At 35.0% G+C, this 19,071-nt stretch overlaps 1 protein-coding gene and 1 long non-coding RNA gene across 11 annotated transcripts in view; one reads left to right on the forward strand and one right to left on the reverse strand.

Moving 5' to 3' along the window:
- Nucleotides 1-12,858, reverse strand: part of LOC149180758 (uncharacterized) — a 100,839-nt gene extending 87,981 nt beyond the window's left edge. For 3 of the 9 annotated variants that reach the window (XR_016256965.1, XR_016256964.1, XR_016256963.1), the window contains exons 1-2: nt 12,477-12,856; nt 12,158-12,221 (exon numbers count right to left, since the gene is read on the reverse strand). This is a non-coding gene — a long non-coding RNA (uncharacterized LOC149180758). Of the gene's footprint in view, nt 1-2,550; nt 2,695-12,064; nt 12,222-12,476 lie in introns of those variants that run through there. The other 6 variants (XR_016256967.1, XR_016256966.1, XR_016256969.1 and 3 more) reach the window with 6 other exon arrangements.
- Nucleotides 1-19,071, forward strand: part of LOC149180757 (immune-associated nucleotide-binding protein 9-like) — a 294,625-nt gene that overhangs the window by 188,267 nt on the left and 87,287 nt on the right. The window lies entirely within an intron of this gene.

Here is a 19,071-nt window from a genome sequence, read left to right on the forward strand (position 1 = left end):
AATTCGCTCAAATGTTTGGAGTTTGGGTGTCTACAAGGGGGTTCGACGATAAGATGGATGTAGTAGAGGAGGATGAGCTATCATTGACTGTTTTTTTGGTGGACAGAACAAGAGGGGTTGGCTCACCAACAAAAGTTGCTACAGGTTGGAGGATTTCATATTTGAGGACACATAGTGACTTGAAAATAGGAAGAGAGAAAAATGTGAGTTAAGAGGGGAAAACAAACATCAATATATCAATTGCAAGTGAAAAAAACATGAAAGGAAAGGGAGAGGAGCAGGGGGGGTTTCAAACTCATAAAGACCGATGAATGAATGTGCATGAGCTTTTTTTGAGTACAATGGAGCCGAGTTGTAGGGTTTCAGCTTGCCCAAGTGCACTGTGGGAGGAAAGTAAATAAGACCTCATGTTTATGCATCTCGTGAGAAAGAGATAGGTGGAAATGCGGGGTTGCGGACCTAGTGGGGCATATGTGTTTGAGGCAGACAACCACGAGAATTGGTTGTAGTTCAGTGAAACCAACCAACAACAATGAAAGTGCATTATTAGTTAAGGTTGTCTCTATTGTGAAGTGGATTTGATGTTCGAAGAGAGGAGCTGGAGGTAAAATCCACTTGTAAGTGTATAAGAACAAAGTTAATATGTGTAGTAAAATGAAGGAGAAGGCTACAACATTTACTTTGTAAGCAAAGAAGGAAGGGAAAAAAATGAAGGGAAAGGAGTAGAAGATATAAAAACAAGAGGGGAAGAAGACTTGTGAAAGGGACCTGAACACCAATAATGAAGAGATTGCATGCTTTTTTTTGTGCAATTTGATTGTGCCAAAGCAAAATGTTCCATGATTAAGAAATCAACCGAAAGGAAAAACAATGCCTATCATGAAATCAATTTCTTTTAAGAAATGGATTAAAATGTTACATGATGACGTTACAAGTCCTACATTAAGGAAGACATGAAAATGTTTTCAAAAAGTTAATTGAGGTATGAAAATGTCTAAAAAACCATGTTCAGTGCGATCCAACCAGAAAGATGAAGCATTACAAATATCATTGTTGGATAAAAAAATCATTGAACAAAAGAAATTTGATTGTTGTCAATATAACAGAAGATAGATATCACAGTTGGGTACAGTTTAAGTCTAGATTATGATAACCTCCTTACGTAGAAAGCAGGAAGTTTTGAAGGAGAAATCGAAAATAAGGAATTGGATTAGCTAAGCTTACGACTAAGTAATGAATTACAACCCTAAATCGTATGTATGAAAGGGGCAGAGATAAAGTTTTCTATTTGAAACCAGCAAAGTGTTTAATAGGACCAAAGAGATTAGTGGATGGACTATTAGATACTAGTCTGTCAATTGTAGTGTTCAAATTTCCCAACAAGTGGTGGCCATAAGATTAGTGAGGCTTCCTCATTGAAAGTGCCCCAAATTCCGATTCGAACATTGGGGCATGGTTAGTAGACTATAAATTTACTGTGATGACGAGAAGAAACAAAATTAAAGTAGAATAAATTTATAAAATAGTTTTTAAAAGAAAATTTGTGATACCTTGATCAAGTCGATGTAGAAAGTACATTCAGGAAATAATTCCATTTCCACTCACAACAAATATATTCAGGAAATATTTCCACTTCCACTCACATATAGTTTGACATTGATAACAAGATAAAGAATTTGTCCACTATTCATTGCAAAACAATCACTGCAAAACATCCCTCCCTCTATGCAGGATGAAAACTGTAATAAGAAGCATGATTAAATAATAAAATTTCAAGCAAATGCAACAAGCTACTATTTATAGAAAATCTCTTATTGCCTTCAGAATGGTTTGGCTCATGGATAAAGTAAGTCTAAAGTAAAACAGTGGAAACCTAAGTATATTAGGATATAGCATTATGATAAGACATGTACATGATCTATCCAAAGACTAAGAACAAGGAGGTTAGTAGCAACAACTGGTAGGAAGAAAGCACCACCAACAACAACAAATAACTAAAGGAGTTCCAAGTTCCAGTTAGAAGAGTTTCCAGAACAATAAATGGCATAGTTGTATGAATTTATAATTCTAAGACCTTTTTTATAATTTTATGAATTGAAGAACCTGTTAAAAAGTTTGAAAATTTTCATTTTTCAATTGCAGTGTTCAAGCACCACCAACAACAACAAATAACTAAAGGAGTTCCAAGTTCCAATTAGAAGAGTTGCCAGAACAATAAATGGCATAGTTGGATGAATTTATAATTCTAAGACCTTTTTTATAATTTTATAAATTGAAGAACCTGTTAAAAAGTTTGAAGGATTTCATCTTTCAATTGCAGTGTTCAAATTTCCGAACAAGTGGTGGCCAGGAGATTAGAAACGAGGTCTCCTCATGGAAAGCACCCCAACTTAGTATTCGAACAGTGAGGCATGGACGATAGATAATAAATTTACTATGATGACGAGAAGAGACAAAACTAAAGTAGAATAAATTTTTAAAATATTTCTAAAAGAAAATTTTACACTTTGATCAAGTCATGTAATAAATACATTCCAGAAATAATTCCACTTCCACTCACAAAAGATATATTAAGAAAATAATTCCACTTCCACTCGCATACAGTTTGACATTCATATAAAGAGAGAGAATTAGTTCACTAGTCGTTGCAAAACAGTCACTACAAAACTTCCCTCCCTCCATGCGCGATGAAAACTGTAATAGGAAGAATGATTACATAATACAAATTCAAGTAAATGCAACAAGCTACAATTCAGAGCGAATATCTTATTACCTTCAGAATGGTTTGCTCATTGATAAATTCAGTCTAAAGGAAAATAGTGGAAACCAGAATATATTGGGAAATAGCATTATGATAAGACATGTACATGATCTATCCAAAGGCCAATAACAAGGAGGTTAGTAGAAATAGCTGGTAGGAAGTGAGCACCAATAACAACGAATAAGTAAAGAAGTTCCAAGTTGCAGTTAGTAGAGTTGCTAGAATAATAAATGGCATAGTTGTATGAATTTATAATTCTAACACCTTTTTTGTAATTTTTTGAATTCCAGAATGTATCAAAAGGTTTGAAGGATTTCATTCTCTATGTAATCCTATTTAAATCTTACAAAAGACCAATTTTCACTAAAATTTCTATTTCCACCTGACCATTTTTCACTCAAATTCATTTTGTATGAAAGAAGTGCACCAAAATTACACCTAAACTAGTGAGACAACCTGATATAAAAATAGGAGTTCGAAATCTGCTTTTATATATAACACACTCTACTATTATCCAAAAAATACATATCAACCTTATAGTAGCAAAAATACAAAAAAAACATTTTCTCAATTTTGTGACAATCCTGATTACCTTCAAAGCCTATTGATCTTTTAGAAAAGAGTTTCATTTCATCTTCCCAATACCTGAGAGAAAGATGAATATTAAACCTATCAAAAGTTCCTAACAGGAACGGTCCATAGGGAGAATTTTTAGTTATTCCTGTAGGAAAATTCTTCAAACACAAGTCCAAACACCACGGAAGAAAATTTTAACACATAAATCATAATATTGAGAATATTAGTTCCATAAATATTCAATGAAAATGGAAAAAGTAATGAGTTTCATACTGACATGAGAAAGATTCATCTTTTGGCTTTGGCTTTATCTTCTTGTAGAGACTGATAAAAAAAGAAAATCATGCAAATGTTTGCCATGGCTTGAACTTGGGCAAAAATGTAAATGGATTTGAATGATTCCTAGTAGAGATATATTAATTGTAGGAAATATTCGATCCCCAATAAAGTTGGCATGTAAAAATAGGGTGTGGAGAATGTCACATATCCAGGTAGGAAAATGCTTGAAACAGAAGTGCTAGGAGTGAAACTACAAAAACAAATGACTCAAGAAATATAAACAATTTTTTTTTGGATTTTCATATTCCATTGCCAACCCTCTTCTAAAAAGAGTCCTCTAACAACTGAGGCAAGACACCCTGCAACATTGTGAGCCTCCAGAAGAAACACCCTAAATTTCTAGGCATTCTTTCCCATGTCCTTGTCTACGAGTTTTAATGAAAAATCTAGATGTGAAACCTACAACATTCACCAATTGGGATTTTCCATTCTCCCCACAAATGGTATTCCCTTCTATGGATCTTTTACCAAAAGACCAAACTTGGTTCGTGTTAATAATTTCTTAGGGATAGATATTTTTACTATGTCGACAATGTAACAATTACAATAAATAACCAAAAATGGGAACCTGGTACTCTTGTCATATCAATGAGGTAGTCCGTGAAACCACCTTCTTTGACTAAGATCCATAGTTCTACTTACACATAACTAGTTCTTGGTATTGTTTCCAATAGCTTCGAAAGCGTGCATCTATTATGTAGTAACCATATATATAAATTTCATTTTGGAAACACAATCTACACATAAGACAATTATCTAATAAAGTGAAATGTAATTAGCAAAGAATGTGATAGCTACACATCAAGATAAGCACCTCTATCTGACAATTTTTCACTGAAATTAATTTTGTATTAAAGGACATCAAAAGTACACCTGTAATAATGAGACAACCTGATTTAAAAATAAGAGTTCCATTTATGCATTTATATATAAATGGAACTCTTATGCAGGTGCCCAGAAACAGAGGAATATGCGAGAACCACCTATGCTGCATCTGTGTGGAAATGGATTTCAGCGCCGGATTCCCAGCTGAAATAAACCTAACAAGTAAAGACTATGTGTGGAACCAGAAGCTTGATTAAGACTATGTGTGGAACCAGAAGCTTGATTATGAAAGTGTCCTCTTCATATGTCGATCGTGCTTTGAGACGGGGCATCTAGCCAAAAATTGCCCAAAAGCCTCTCAGAAAAATTTTGCTAGAAAAAACCACCACAGATCTACATGGTGGGAAGGAGCACAAAAAGAACACTACACTGTCATCAAAAAAGAAGAATATTCTAGAGAAAATGAGTCACAAGAAATCAAGGAAGAAGGAAACAACTCTCAAAACAAGCAAGGAGAAAGCCCACCCCAACAAATCAACAGTTATGAGGATTTGAATACCGCAGAAAATAAATCTTCATTTAACAGCAAAGCATATCTCCTAAACCAAACTTCTTCTCCAACTATTTTCAAAAGAACGAACACAATAGATCGCGAAGCTAAGACACCAATGTCCCAAGAACCAGAAGAAATGAAGGAGATGCAAGACAAAGGAAGTTGGAAGACCGTAGAGAAAAGAAAGAAAGCTACAACACCAATCTCGCGAAGAAAAACGAGGAGCCACACAAGTAAAAATTAAGAAAATTGTAGGTCCGATAGACCAATTTGGTCTGAGTGGACGTTAACCATCATCATCATCATCATCATATAGCACAATGGACTCATATCCAAAAAATATCTATCAAGCTTATAGTAGTAAAGAGACAATTAACCATTTTCTAGAGTTTGTGACAAGCATGATTACCTTTAAGCATATTGATCTCTTAGAAAATTTTCTTACAAGGAACGGTTCACAGGGAGAAATGTCAACTACTCTAGCATAGAAATGCTTCAAACACAAGTGCAAATCCTAGAGAAGAAAACTTTAATGCAAAAATCACAATATTGAGAATATAGGTTCCAAAAAAATTCAATGAAAATGAAAATAGTAATGAGTTTCATACCTACATGGGAATTTGTACCATGACTCTAGGATAGGCAAAACCGTGCTCCCCAACATACTTCAATTCAAAAGATTCATCTTTTGACTTTAGCTTTATCTTCTTGTACAAACTGATAAAAAAGAAAATGATGGAAATGTTTGCCATAGCTTGAAATGGGGCATAAATGTAAATGGATCTGAATGAATCCTAGTAGAGATATATTAATTGCAGAAAATATTCATTCCTGAATAAAGTTGGCATGTAAAAACATGGTGTGGGGAAATATCACCTATTTAGGTAAGATAATGCTTGAAACACAAGTGTTGTGAGAGAAACCACAAAAAGAAATGACTTAGGAAACCTAAAAATATTTGTTTTTGGATTGTTCAGATTCCATCACCAACCCTTTTCCAAAAATAGGCTTTTGTCAATGAGAAGACTCCATAGTCCACTAACAAGCGAGGGAAGACAACTTGCAACACTGTGAGCCTTAAGAAGAAACACCCTCCATTTCTAGGAATTCTTTCAGGTGTCCTTGTCTACCAGTGGTAATACAAAATCTATATTTTCAACCTACAACATTCATGAATTGGGATTTTCTGTTCTAACCAAAAATGCTATTCCCTTCGATGGATCTTTGACCAAAAGACCAAACCATGGTCCTATTAATAATTTCTTAAGGATGGAGATTTTTGTTATCTCAACAATGCAACAACTACAAACAAAAAACAAAATGGGAACCTGGTACTTTTTTAATGCTAATGAGGTAATTCCTGAAACCTCCCTCTTTAACTAAGATCCCTAATTCTACTTACACATAACATGTTCTTGGTATTGTTTCCCATAGCTTCAAAAACCTTTAGCTATTATAGAGCAACTATATATGAAAATTTCATTTTGAAAACACAATGTGCACACAACAAAATGATCTAATAAAGTGAAATGCAATTAGGAGAGAATCGGATAGTGTTGGACATTTGATAAAGCAACACTCCTCTCTTGTGTTTGGTGACATTGACTAACCACCTCTTGTGGATCCTTATCTCATGCGATTCGATCGTTGAATAACACTTGTGGTTTTTGGTCTAACAAGTGGTATGAGAGCGTAGGTCACTAGTTCAATACACACCCTGCTTAGGTTGAGGGGGAGATTGTTGGACATTGGATAAACCAACACTCCCCGTGTGTTTTGTGGCATGGACTAACCACCTCTTGTGGATCCTTAGCTCTCACGATGCAATAGTTGACTAACACTTGCAGGTTTTCGTATAATGGAAATTGTTATTCCCAACAGATAGATGCACATCAAGGTAAGCACCTCTATTCATGAAGTGGCATTGAAGAATTTGTTGCGAGAAGCTTCATATTTAATGAACAATGGGCAATAGTTGAAATAGCCTCAAAGATCCACTAATCGTGTCCATAAGAGAGAGATTAAGAAATAAACTCGTCAATTATACATGAATAACAACAATTAAAATAGATTTAAAGGGAGACTTCAATGGAATATCCATAATCAAAACCTCAACTTATTATCCATAATCGAGATATCATTATCGAGACCTAACTGAACCTTATTAAATTTTTCAATAGTAGAAAATTCATATGTAACGCTAAATTTCCAAGGCAATGAAGAACTTTCAAAGGTTGAAACTAAAATGTAAAAAAGTTAACGTGGTTGCTTGGGCAATTCTGGTGCTAGAAGGTCCATATAAGGCCTAGCAGATTCAGTTTGCCTTGGAATTCATCCACGGTTGTGACCAATTCGAAGTGCACTAGTCTTGACATTCAATTTGACCTTTTTTGCATCCAATTTGAAGTTAAAATATATTTGTAAATGGAACCTCTACACAGAGGAACCATAACATTGGGATTTGCTAGAATGACAAGGTCCAAAGTTTTATATGGAAGTCCATGCTCATTAAGAAGGAGGGGAACCCACCTGTCACAATCTCCTTAACATGTTAGTAAGCAAGATACTACTTTTCCTTGCATATAAACTTATTGACATTGCCTTTAAATTTTAAAGGCTTGTATTCTTTCTAGTGATTCAGGAGGAAGTAGAAAGTAGTTGGAACATAGCATGCTTTGTATTTATAAAGTTGCAAAACATTGATAACTATTATTTTATGTTTATGGGATGTATTCTCCATTAAATGGTTATTGTTTTGTTGTGGTTGCATTAAGCATTGTTTTAGTGTTCTAGTGTCCTCTGTTGTGGATTGTTCTCCCATCACTTTGAAGTGGTATCAGAGCAGAAAGAACCTGCCACGAGGATAGATTGAGTCAAGGAGATTGTTGGGTACATTTTTCAAAGGAGAGGGATAGCCCTAGCCAAGGATATTACTGAGTAGAGTTGTCAAAGGAGAGAGACAACTCCAACATTGGACGGGAAGTGTAGATTTGCAAAATGAGTTGTAATTTGTGGGAAACAAAGTATAGTTCGCGAAGGAATAAACTTGAATTGGGATAGGAAAGGTAGAAGGAATGAGGACATTACAAATATGTTGTCTAATAATGGTGAGGCTAGAAACTCTTAAGGCTTCCAAAACAGGGTTACTGCAAAAGCACATGATGAAAGTGATGATAATAGTGGTGGAGCAGTGATCCTAGCTAGAATCTAAAGACAGTGTAATAAAATGTGTATTGATACCAACTAGAACTTGAAGACAATAAGAGTTATTTGTTTTGAAGTCCATGTTCATTAAAACATTCATGAAATTTAGAAATGGTGATGCAAGAGTTGCTTCCATGTATTGAAAGGGCCTTGGGAACTAGCTATGGAGTTCTCTGGAATGAAATAAAACTTCAAAGAGTATGAGACCTTTATCTCATTACATAGAAGGGAAGGGTGAGAGATTATATATTTGAGAATAGATGTATGAATTTATAATTCCAAGACTTTTTTGTAGTTTTATGAAATTTAGAGCCTGCCAATAATTTTGAAGGATTTCATTCTCTATTTAAGTCTATTTACATCTTACAAAAGACCATTTTCATTGATATTTCTATTTCCATTTGACAATTTTTCACTAAAATTCATTTTGTATCTAAGAAGCACGCAAAACTCACATCTATAGTAAGGAGACAACCTGATATCAAAATAAGAGTTTGAATTATGCCTTTATATATAGCACACTGGAATGATATCCAAAAATGATCTATCAAGCTTACAGTAGCAAAAAGACAAATAACCATTTTCTAGAATTTGTGACAATCCTCATTACCTCTAAATCCTATTGGTCTCTTAGAAAAAGAGATTTTTTTTCATCTTCTCAATACCTAAGAGAAAGACAAACATTAAATCTATGAAAACTTTCTGACAAAGAACAGTTCATAGGGACACCAAGATTTGAAGAAGCTTCATATTTAGAAGAACTTTGGAAATAGTTGAAATAGACTAAAAGATCCACCTATCATGACCATAAGATAAAGATTAAGCAATCAAGTCATCAATTATATATGAATAAAAGAAATTAAAACATATTGCAAGGGAGACTTCAATGGAATACCCATAATCCAAACCTCAACTGACTCTCTATAATCTAGATATCTGTATCCCTGAACCTTAATAAATTGTGTAATAGTAGAAACTCCATATGGAAGAACATTAAATTTTGTAGGCAATAAAGAACTGGACTTCACACAGTGTAAAGAAAAACAAGTAGTACCACTTACTGCAACAATACTTCCATTTACAAAGGTGGACGCTGAAAAGTTTTGAATTGGATTTTTTTTTTAAAAGCATGCACTAGGTGACATACACTTTATGCTCCATATATGAGTATTCATGGCTTCTCAAAATGACCAAGGCACTAGGTTACTTAGGTTTCACATATTAGTATTCATGGCTTTCCAAAATGACCAAATATCTCGAACTATGAACAAAAACTACTCTAACTCGTGACACTAGTCCGAAAGGCATAAATAAAATCACCATATTAGCATTGTATCACTCGCTTGGCCTTCCATGTGAATAGGGTTTATAATTTCGAAACCTATAATCTGGCCCATTTTGGTTTAACAGAGGTTTCGATTGGGTGTGGTGTCATGTTGGTGGGTCTGCGTGCCCAAATTCTATACATGAGTTCAAGCATATGCATTATTGAACTCTATTGTTGACCCATGTTCTGCTCTAAATACTTAAATGTTTATCAATGAACAATAGAATGGGCAATTCTTGGTTCACATTCTTAACTTATACCATAGGTGAATTTGAGACCCACACCATGAAGTGAGACTTTAGTATGAGCACAACTAGCATAATATATGTAACAAAGATATGTTCTAAGTTGTCAATAATTATCATGTTTGTTTTTAATAGATAGAACTTGTTCTACTTATCATTTGAGGTAGTCTAATATGAAACTAAAGCAATTAATATTTGCTTGAAGTATATAAACTTTTCTAGAGTGAATACAGAGTGGCTATGCACATTTGTTTGGTTTTCTTTGGCTCTAAGCTTAAGATTTCATTGGATCTAAGCTTATTTACTTTTTAGCATACACATTTTCATAAAGGCACACAGAAATACAAGATTCAAAATAAATTTTGTCATAGGCATACACAAGTAACATGTTGATTTTAAAAAAATATCCTTGAGGTCTTTGAGGTTCCAAGAAGTTGGATGTTCTTAAATAGAAGATTTCCCTGAAACAACAAGTAATAATGCACCCCACCTCTATTCAATAAATAATCGCACCTTCAAATCACACTACACGGAGAATTGAATGATGAAATTGAACAAAGGCCATGCTTCCATGGGTGTTCAGTGCAATTTAATACAGGAATAGACATGTTGGGAGCCTGGAATGGACTGAGGTGATAAGCATTATGAGCATGGGGAGGAAACTACTTAGGAATGGGTGGTCATTAAAGATACACTCAACGACCATAAGAAAAATGGATAGCCTGGTTCAGGGACAAAAACTAACAACACTGTAAATGGGCATGGAGTAAGTACTAGGATGAGGCCATGGGTTATAACTTATAAATGGGCATGGAGCAAGTACATTATGGAGCAAGCCCTATAATTTCCCAAGTCACTGTTCATGCTTCTCATGTGGTAGGTGAAGACATGGTAAGCACTTTGACAAAGGTGACTACCACTCGCACTTTGTGACTGGATATAAGGGTTATGGTTCAACCCTCTAATAAATTGAATGGCTTTAGAACTCTTAAATTCTCACTAGCACTCTGTGACTGGATATACTAATTATGGTTCAACCCACTACTAAAATGAATGGATTTCAAACTATTAAATTTTCAAAGTGGCTCAAGCCATTTCTTTATGGTGAGTTGGGTAAAGTAAAGTAAACCCTATTATGTGTTTTTTATCCACTATGCCATGTTGTAACTCTATGATTGTCCTTGGTTCTCCATATTCTGGATAAATGGGTGCTTATTCAATGGCACATAAACTTGCCTCCCCCATCCTTATTCTAGTCATAGACAAGCAAGAGGTCTCCTTCAGTAGATGACCATGATGACATCACGGAAATCTCCAATAAAGTATTCCTCTTGACATGTTAATTTTCATGCTAGCCCTATAATTTCTCACTCCACTGCTCATCCTTTTCATGTGGTAGGTGAAGACATGGGTACACCCTAGCAATAGATGGCGATGACAACATGAGAACAATTGTGAGAGCTTTCAAGTTTCGACCACACAACTTTCCTTTTGACAATACACAACCCAACTTCCCTGTAAGAGTCCACCACAGCTTCCCTATTGACAGTCCATGGAGTTCATGCAAGAGTTCCATATGGCAAATTAAAATTGGGCCGATGCAAACCCAGGTCTGGGATTGGCTCTTATGAACAAGGTTTGCCAACCTAGTGAAAGACACCTATCCCTGTAATTAAGTCAAAACCCTAAGTGCAAGGGAGAATAAAATTATTGTGGCCAAAAAAGCCCCTAATGTTTTCCAAATAAGGATGTATTAAAGAATAAAATATACATGCTAGTCAGTAAAGAATGGTTATGTTCAATAAAAACCTAAGTGAGCTCGAAGCTCAAGCCAAATCGCAAAGCTTTGAAACCAACAAAACCCCTAGTTGAATTCTAAGAGTTCTTGCATAATTGGTATACAAATAACATGTAGAGAGGAGAACAAAAGGGTGAATTCAAATTAGAAAAGAAAAATTGAATCCAAATAGCTTGTAATTTGCAAAGTTTCTCATGCCCTCATAAGGAACACACACCTCGTGAAATTATCTAGAGAAAAACTCAGAAAACAATAAAATTTGGGGAGAAGCGTAAAACTTAAATTCATTCCAATAAGGGTTCCCTGAACCTGGTGTCCAAGTAATGCCAATAGAGAAAGAGAACTTTTTGTGTGTACAGGGAAGCCAAGTTAACTTAACATATGAAATCCTAGAGGGTTCGGAATAAACTGCACCGAAAAACAAATGTCAACTTACGTGCCTCGTCAGAATTGAAAGCAAGTTCGCATGCAGAAGGAAATCTTTAATAAATGAACTGTAGTAGCTTGGTGTGAAAAATTAATAACACACCAAAGGAAAACGATAAGTAGTAGTATAAAAACCACAGTTGAACGTCGGTTGACAACCTCGCCAACTGTAACAGAAAATAGAGATATCTTAGTTACGTGTGGAGCCAAGCCATAGGTCTTTCTGGTAAAGAAATCAACGAAGGCTTAGAGTGTTCCTAGCCACGAAATGGTGATAACAGAACCCTAAGATAAGCCTATAAGATTGGGTAGAAACTGGGCTTACGGCTTCAACCCAACAATTAAAAACTAAACAATCAAATAAAACTTGAAACAGTTCTGCAAAATGTTGGAAACCTGAAATGTATCAACCAAAATGTTACCTCTGGAATGTATAGGACGGTGCGAGATTGAAACCCATCTGATTCCAGAACATGATAAGAGAAAGGATAGCAGACTTGGAGTTTTCCCGGAGTTGCAGAGCTGCTTGATCGAGAACAACGGAGCAGAATGAGCTAAGGGAAGCGCAATGAGGGAGGTAGTTACCAAATGCTAACTGAAACCCTCCCCACCGCCGCTGCAAACCCTAGGCCGATGAACAGCTGATTGAATGACAAGTCAACATGTCTGTATAGCTGACAGCTCAAATGATGCCAGCAAACTGAGTGTGATATATCATTCAAATTAGGGAAAACCATGCTTTTATTAGATAAATTCGTCGGATTTTTGTAAATCCAAGTTATAATTGTTAAAATTCAAAATTTTAGGTGTCTTAGAAGTTTTTGATTGTGGTGAATCTATTTCCATCATAAAAACACGATTCAAACACTTTGTATACAAGAATTTTTGAATTTTTTTACCCAAATTCCAACCACAAAGACTCCATTAAAATCAATGAATCCAACATAAATTCCAACCAACAAATTACCATATTTGCATATTTGCATCTGGATAGTGTATATGAAATAAAACATTTTAGACCCCTCATCCCACATGGGTCGGGGTATCATATACCTAACCATGATAAGCAATTGTACAGAAGTAATTAGAGTAGCGTTGTGGAAGGACCATGCTATAGCCTTTATTCAAAGAAATGAACGAATTTAAATTAATAACAAATCAATGAAAATGAATACAAGTATTAACAAATCAATGAAAATGAATACAAGTATTTATAAATAAGTTGAACTAAAATAAAAATAAAAAATTTTAATAAAAATTTCACATGAAGTAAAATAAAAATAAAAATAAAATTGAAATAAAATAAAAATAAAAAATTTTAATAAAAATTTCACATGATTTAAAATAAAAATAAAAATTTGAAATAAGTAAAATAAAAATAAAATTTTGACATGAAGTAAAATAAAAATAAAAATTTTCAATAAAAAAATTGACTTCAATTAAAATAAAAATTGAATAAAAAATTTGAAAATTTGAGGTGTTACATGGAGATGTAGTATCATTAAATAAAATACTATTAAAATATATAATATAATTTAATTAATAAATATATATTTATATGTGTATATACAAAATATTAGTTTTTATAAATTATAATAAAATAAAAATAAAAAATTAAGGGGTTATATGGAGATAAAAATAAAAATTTGAGGGGTTACATGAAATGTTATAGCATCATTAAATAAGAGACTCTTAATATATATAATATAATTTAATTAATAAATATATATTTATATATGTATATATAAAATATTAGTTTCTATAAATTGTAGTAAATAAAAAAAATAAAAATAAAAAAATTGAAGGGTTACATGGAAGAGATTATGATGATGATGAGACCAAACTTTGGTCTATCCAACCTAAAGAAATGAACTATTTAGTTTGAATTAATATTTTATTCCTATGCTCAAAAAGCTTGGAGAGAAGCCTCCCGAGCTCAACGTAATTTTGACAACTTAGGCTAGGAAGGTCAGTATTGCAACAAATATTTTGAAACTCAGATTTAATACGGTTGTACGCGCGGCACTCTAAGAGGAAGTGATTTTCATCCTCGATGTTCATATTCTCATAGAGATGGCAGAACCTTTCCATCCATGGTGTTTTAGGAACTGCCCAACCACCCGTTTCACTATGGAACTCATGAGAGTTTGTTCTAATCTTGGCTATATCAATTTTCTTCTTTGAGCTAGTTAAAACAGAAAGATACTTTTGATCTTCTAGGGTGGGGTTGATGACCTCCTTATAATATCTTAATTTTCTTTTAGCTAGTAAATCTTTCTCACACCACATTTTTTCTTTGAACTTAGAAGTAACAAGATTTGTAATGTTATTAATGTTTTGCAATGCAACATTCTCATCGATCTCCCAATGGTTTAATGAGGCCTTGGTTTCTTTACACCAACCTTGTTTAAGCCTTAGGTGGTTTTGGCTGGAATTTAAAGCTAGCTTAGGAAGTCTATGGTCTCCTATGTTATTGAGTTTGTGCTTGTACAACATAAGCCTAGTCATAGCTAGGCTCTCGATAGGTGAAAGACCCACTTCTATAAGGAGAATAGGATAGGGTGTGTTTCTTTTAATTTTGAGGTTATACGTTATAAAACGCTTCTAGATTTGCTCAATCTTTTTTCGGGATTCTCTAGAGATGCTACAACCCCAAACATCACATCCATATAAGATAACCGAAGTGACTAAAGTTTCAAAGAGGAACTTCTTTCTATCCCACATTACGAGGTTTGTGGTTTTAAAATTATTTTCAAGACCAAAATATGCTTTCCATCCCCCATTAATCCTTTTTTCAACACAATAGTTCTAGTTGAGCTTGTGATGAATATCAATTCCTAGGTACTTGTAGGAAGACACTTTCTCCAAGTTACTGTTGTCATGCATAAAATTAGTGTAAGTGTCCTTCTTGGATTTGGTAATCATAACTTTTGTTTTCTCAGTATTAACAATCATACCCATGGTAGAGCAAAGATCCTTAAGAAGTACAAGTTGCTTATCAAGATCAGATGGTGATGTAGGAGCATTCAGGCCTAGTTAGCAATGTGATGGTATGATCACATGTTTTGACTAGCAAGGGGTTGGAAGACAAGAGTTTAGTTAGTTTTATTTATTTAAATGTGTGAGAGTGTTATTTATTGTCAAAAATGATTAAAAGGGGTATACTGGCTGATTGATACTCCGTGTGTGGAGATCAGGCCATACAGTTAGATTTATTCAGCTAGAATAGAATATGAGGAATTTTAAAAGCTTGATTTAGTGTTGGTTTAGAAAAGAGTAGGTTTACAGAGACTTTTTAGGAGAGAGTGAGAGATTTCTGGTTCTGAACTATAATTGGTTCATGAATCCACTTTTTTATAAATTATGATATTTTTGCATAATTCAGAGGTTAGCAAGAGAGAGGATAGAAAGATTAGATAGGCTAGTTAGATGTTCCAGAGGAAGCGAGGATTTGAAGATTGAAACAGGGCCTTTAATTGCTATAATCGAGCCAGAGGGCTGAGACCCTGTAATCGTATTGTATTGAATAAATGATTTAGTGTGTGTGCATAAATGGGCCATTTATGTTGAAATCCTTCGCTTCTCTGTATTCTTTTCCTGCGGAACAACTAAGGTATTTTTCTCTGTTTTATGCTTTAAAGTTATAAATCGCAGTGTTCAATACTTTATACAGTCCATAGTGTGGTACAGTGGCTGATATGCTTTAACCTAGTCGTTGCCCCAAAGATATCATAGCTTATTGTTATGTATGCAATGTCGTGTGTGAAAACAAAGTATGGTAGAGAAATAGGTTTATAACACAGAGTTCATCAAAAATAAGCGAGATTAAGTAAAAAAGGAAGTGATGCAACGGTGCTCAGGGGTCGTTGGATCCATAAGACTAATGGACAAGATTAAAATCACTTGGAACAAAACCAAGTAATATTGCATCGGCAAGAAAAGATGGCACAGAGAGCAGCTGAGGAGGCTCGTGCGCAGCCCTAGCTGTTGTTGCAGCTCCCAGCGCGAAGCCACACTTGCTGTGACTCAATGGCCCTTGCTACTGAGGAGAGATCGATAGGCATAGGAAGACGAGAACGCGGCTCCAGCATTCGGCAGACAGCTACAGCCCCATATTGTATCGACTCTGGATCCAATAGAAGATGAATATAATCATCATATAGATCACCAGCAAGAAACAAAAGTAACAAAAGAAGCTTTTTCCCCCCTTATCTCTGTAATGGGTCTGACAAAGAACCGACCATCAGTTTCAAAGTTTGTTAAAAGAATGGAAGTAATATCAGAAATATCTCTTCCTCCAGCACTCCCAAAAAAAGCAGCACTCTCCCTGGTAGAACGACGATTAGTAGGGCAGTTTACTGGGTTGTGGCCATCACCCAAGGCTGTGCAAAAGTGGGTAGAAAGAAACTAGGCTACATCAATAAATGGGAAGATCTCAATCAAATTTTGTGGTAGAGGTTACTATATCGTCCATTTCAAAACCAAAGCAGATTGTGATATGATATTCAAGAATGGTCCGTATTTTATGGATATAAGGGGATTGTATCTGAACAGATGGACACTGGACTTTGATCCAGAAATGGATGTCCCAAATGTTGTACCAGTATGGGTAAGATTTCCACATCTTCCCCTCCACTATTTGGGAGATGATTCAATTAAAGCCATAGGAAACACAGTCGGGAAATACATAGATACATGCGAGCCTAAAGAAAACATGCACACATGTGCTCGAATTTGTGTGGAAGTGGATCTAGGGAAAGGTCTCCCAGAAGCTATCAAAATAAAAGTGGATTAGTGGACGCACATACAACAACTAGACTATAAGCAAATTCCCTTCAAATGCAAGGTATGTCATGAATACAATCATTTTACAAATAGATGTACAAATAAGGAAAATGAAATTGAAAAGATTGAGGATCTAGAAAATAAATGGGAATAGGTCAAACGAAAGAAGATAGCTAACAACCAACTAGTCCAACCCTCCTCTCATCCCACAACATCTGTTGAAGCTCAACTCCTCGCCAAAAGTAAACTTAGCTAGCCACAAACCCTTTGATCCACTACTCCCTTTAGCCCCCCCATCCCCTGGACCCAAATATAGATCTAGATCTAGATCCCCTCAGTCCCCTAACCCTTCGCAGCCCCCTCTCTCCCCAGAGGTTCAACTCACCTCTCTCCTCCTCCCACAATAGACAAGATAACCAGAAAACAAGCAAAAGAAGCATTCCCAAATGCAGAAAATCAAAGAAAAGTTGGAAGAAAGACAAATAAAGAAATAAGGGATGAAGCAGCAGCAAAAGAAATGGCCCTAGGAACACAAAAACCTATGGATACTTACCTAGGGAAAAGTATATGAAATGTGGAGAAAAGGCAGCATAAGGGGAAAGGAACCATGCACCACCCAACAAGTAAATAATGATAATAGTCTCCTGGAATTGCAGAGGAATGGGGACACCTTTTAAGGAAAATGCAACAAGAGACATTTTGACAAAAGAAAACCCGGATATCCTTATGATGTAGGAGACAAAAGTAAACAACCAAGAATCGGAAAATATTAAAATAAAGTTCAGGCAATATGAAGGGGAAGCAACCCACGCAACAGGAGCATTAGGAGGTATATGCACGATGTCGAAAAGAGGAATATGGGAATTAATGGGGAAAAAATAGGGCAGCACCGGATTTTAATGGATCTAAGGAGGATCAGCACAAAAGAGAAATATAGGGTGATAAATATATATGCCCCCAATCACTATAAGGAGAAAGAACAATGTCGGGCAACAATTAAGGAAGTATTACAAGAAACACAAGCTGGAAAAATAATTGTAGGAGGAGACTTAAATCTGGTTAGAAGCATAGAGGAAAAGTTTGGAGGAAACTATGAAGTGGATCCATCCAGGAATTCTTTAGAAGAAATAATGGAACAACAAAGCCTTCTAGATATTCCTCCAAATAATGGAAAATACACCTGGAATAATAAGAGAGTGGGTAAAAGTAACATAAAAGAAAGACTGGATAGAAGTCTGATCCAAGAAAACATAGTAGCAATGTACAGCTCTATCGAATAAAAAATCATTCACACCACAGCTTCTGATCATAAACTGATTGTAATAGCATGGGAAAAATGGAAAACCAAGGCTCACTCCCGTTCAGTTACAGCTCAATCCAGGACAGCAGCACAGAAATCACCGAATTAGTTAAAGTAGCATGGGTACGAAGAATATCAAGCTCACCACAGTACATATGGGAGACAAAATAAAAAAATGTAAGAACCAAGCTAAAGGAATGGGCAAGATTAAAAATAAAAAATAAAATAAAATAAAAAAATTGAGGTACAATAGAAAATGGACAGCATGCAGGCTGAAAAAGAATGTAAAGAAGAAAGAAAGAAAGACTACTTAAAAGAGAAAGAACTATTTTGGGAGATATACAGGGAAAACAGGAAAGAAGAGGAAGAGGCCATACTGAAATCCAGAAGCGTCTGTCTCAAGGCAGGAGACAAGAATACGTCTTTTTTTTCAAAACAGTATGAAAATCAGAAGAGATAGAAACCAAATAGAAAAAATACAAGTGGAAAATCAAGAAATCAAAGGAGCAGAAGAAGTAAAAAAACAACCTACAAGCACTTCAAAAACTTACTGTCAGCAATAGAGGAAACAACTGAATATGAAGAAATTTTACAGCATACAAAAAGGAAAATAAAAAAAGAACAAAACAAAGATATGTGCAAGGATCTCACAGAAGAAGAAATTGTGGAGGCCGTTTGGAGTCTGTATCGAGATAAAGTGCCCGAGCCAGACAGTTTCATAATAGCTTTCTACAGAAATCATTGGCATACAATCAGAAAGGATTTCTTAAGAATGATAAAGAATGTTTAAAAAAAAATGAGAAGCCACACAAGATCTTCCTATCTTGCTTTGGTCCCAAAGGAAGCAAACCCCTCCACATTCAATAGGTTCCGTCCCATTTCTTTGTGCAATTCCTCCTACAATATATTAAAAAAAATAGTCGCAAATAGAA

Source organism: Pinus tabuliformis, chromosome 3_2 (genome assembly GCF_031772625.1).
Source record: "Pinus tabuliformis cultivar Carrire ecotype Pingquan chromosome 3_2, CPIR1, whole genome shotgun sequence".
In the NCBI taxonomy this organism is placed as follows: Eukaryota; Viridiplantae; Streptophyta; class Pinopsida; order Pinales; family Pinaceae; genus Pinus; species Pinus tabuliformis.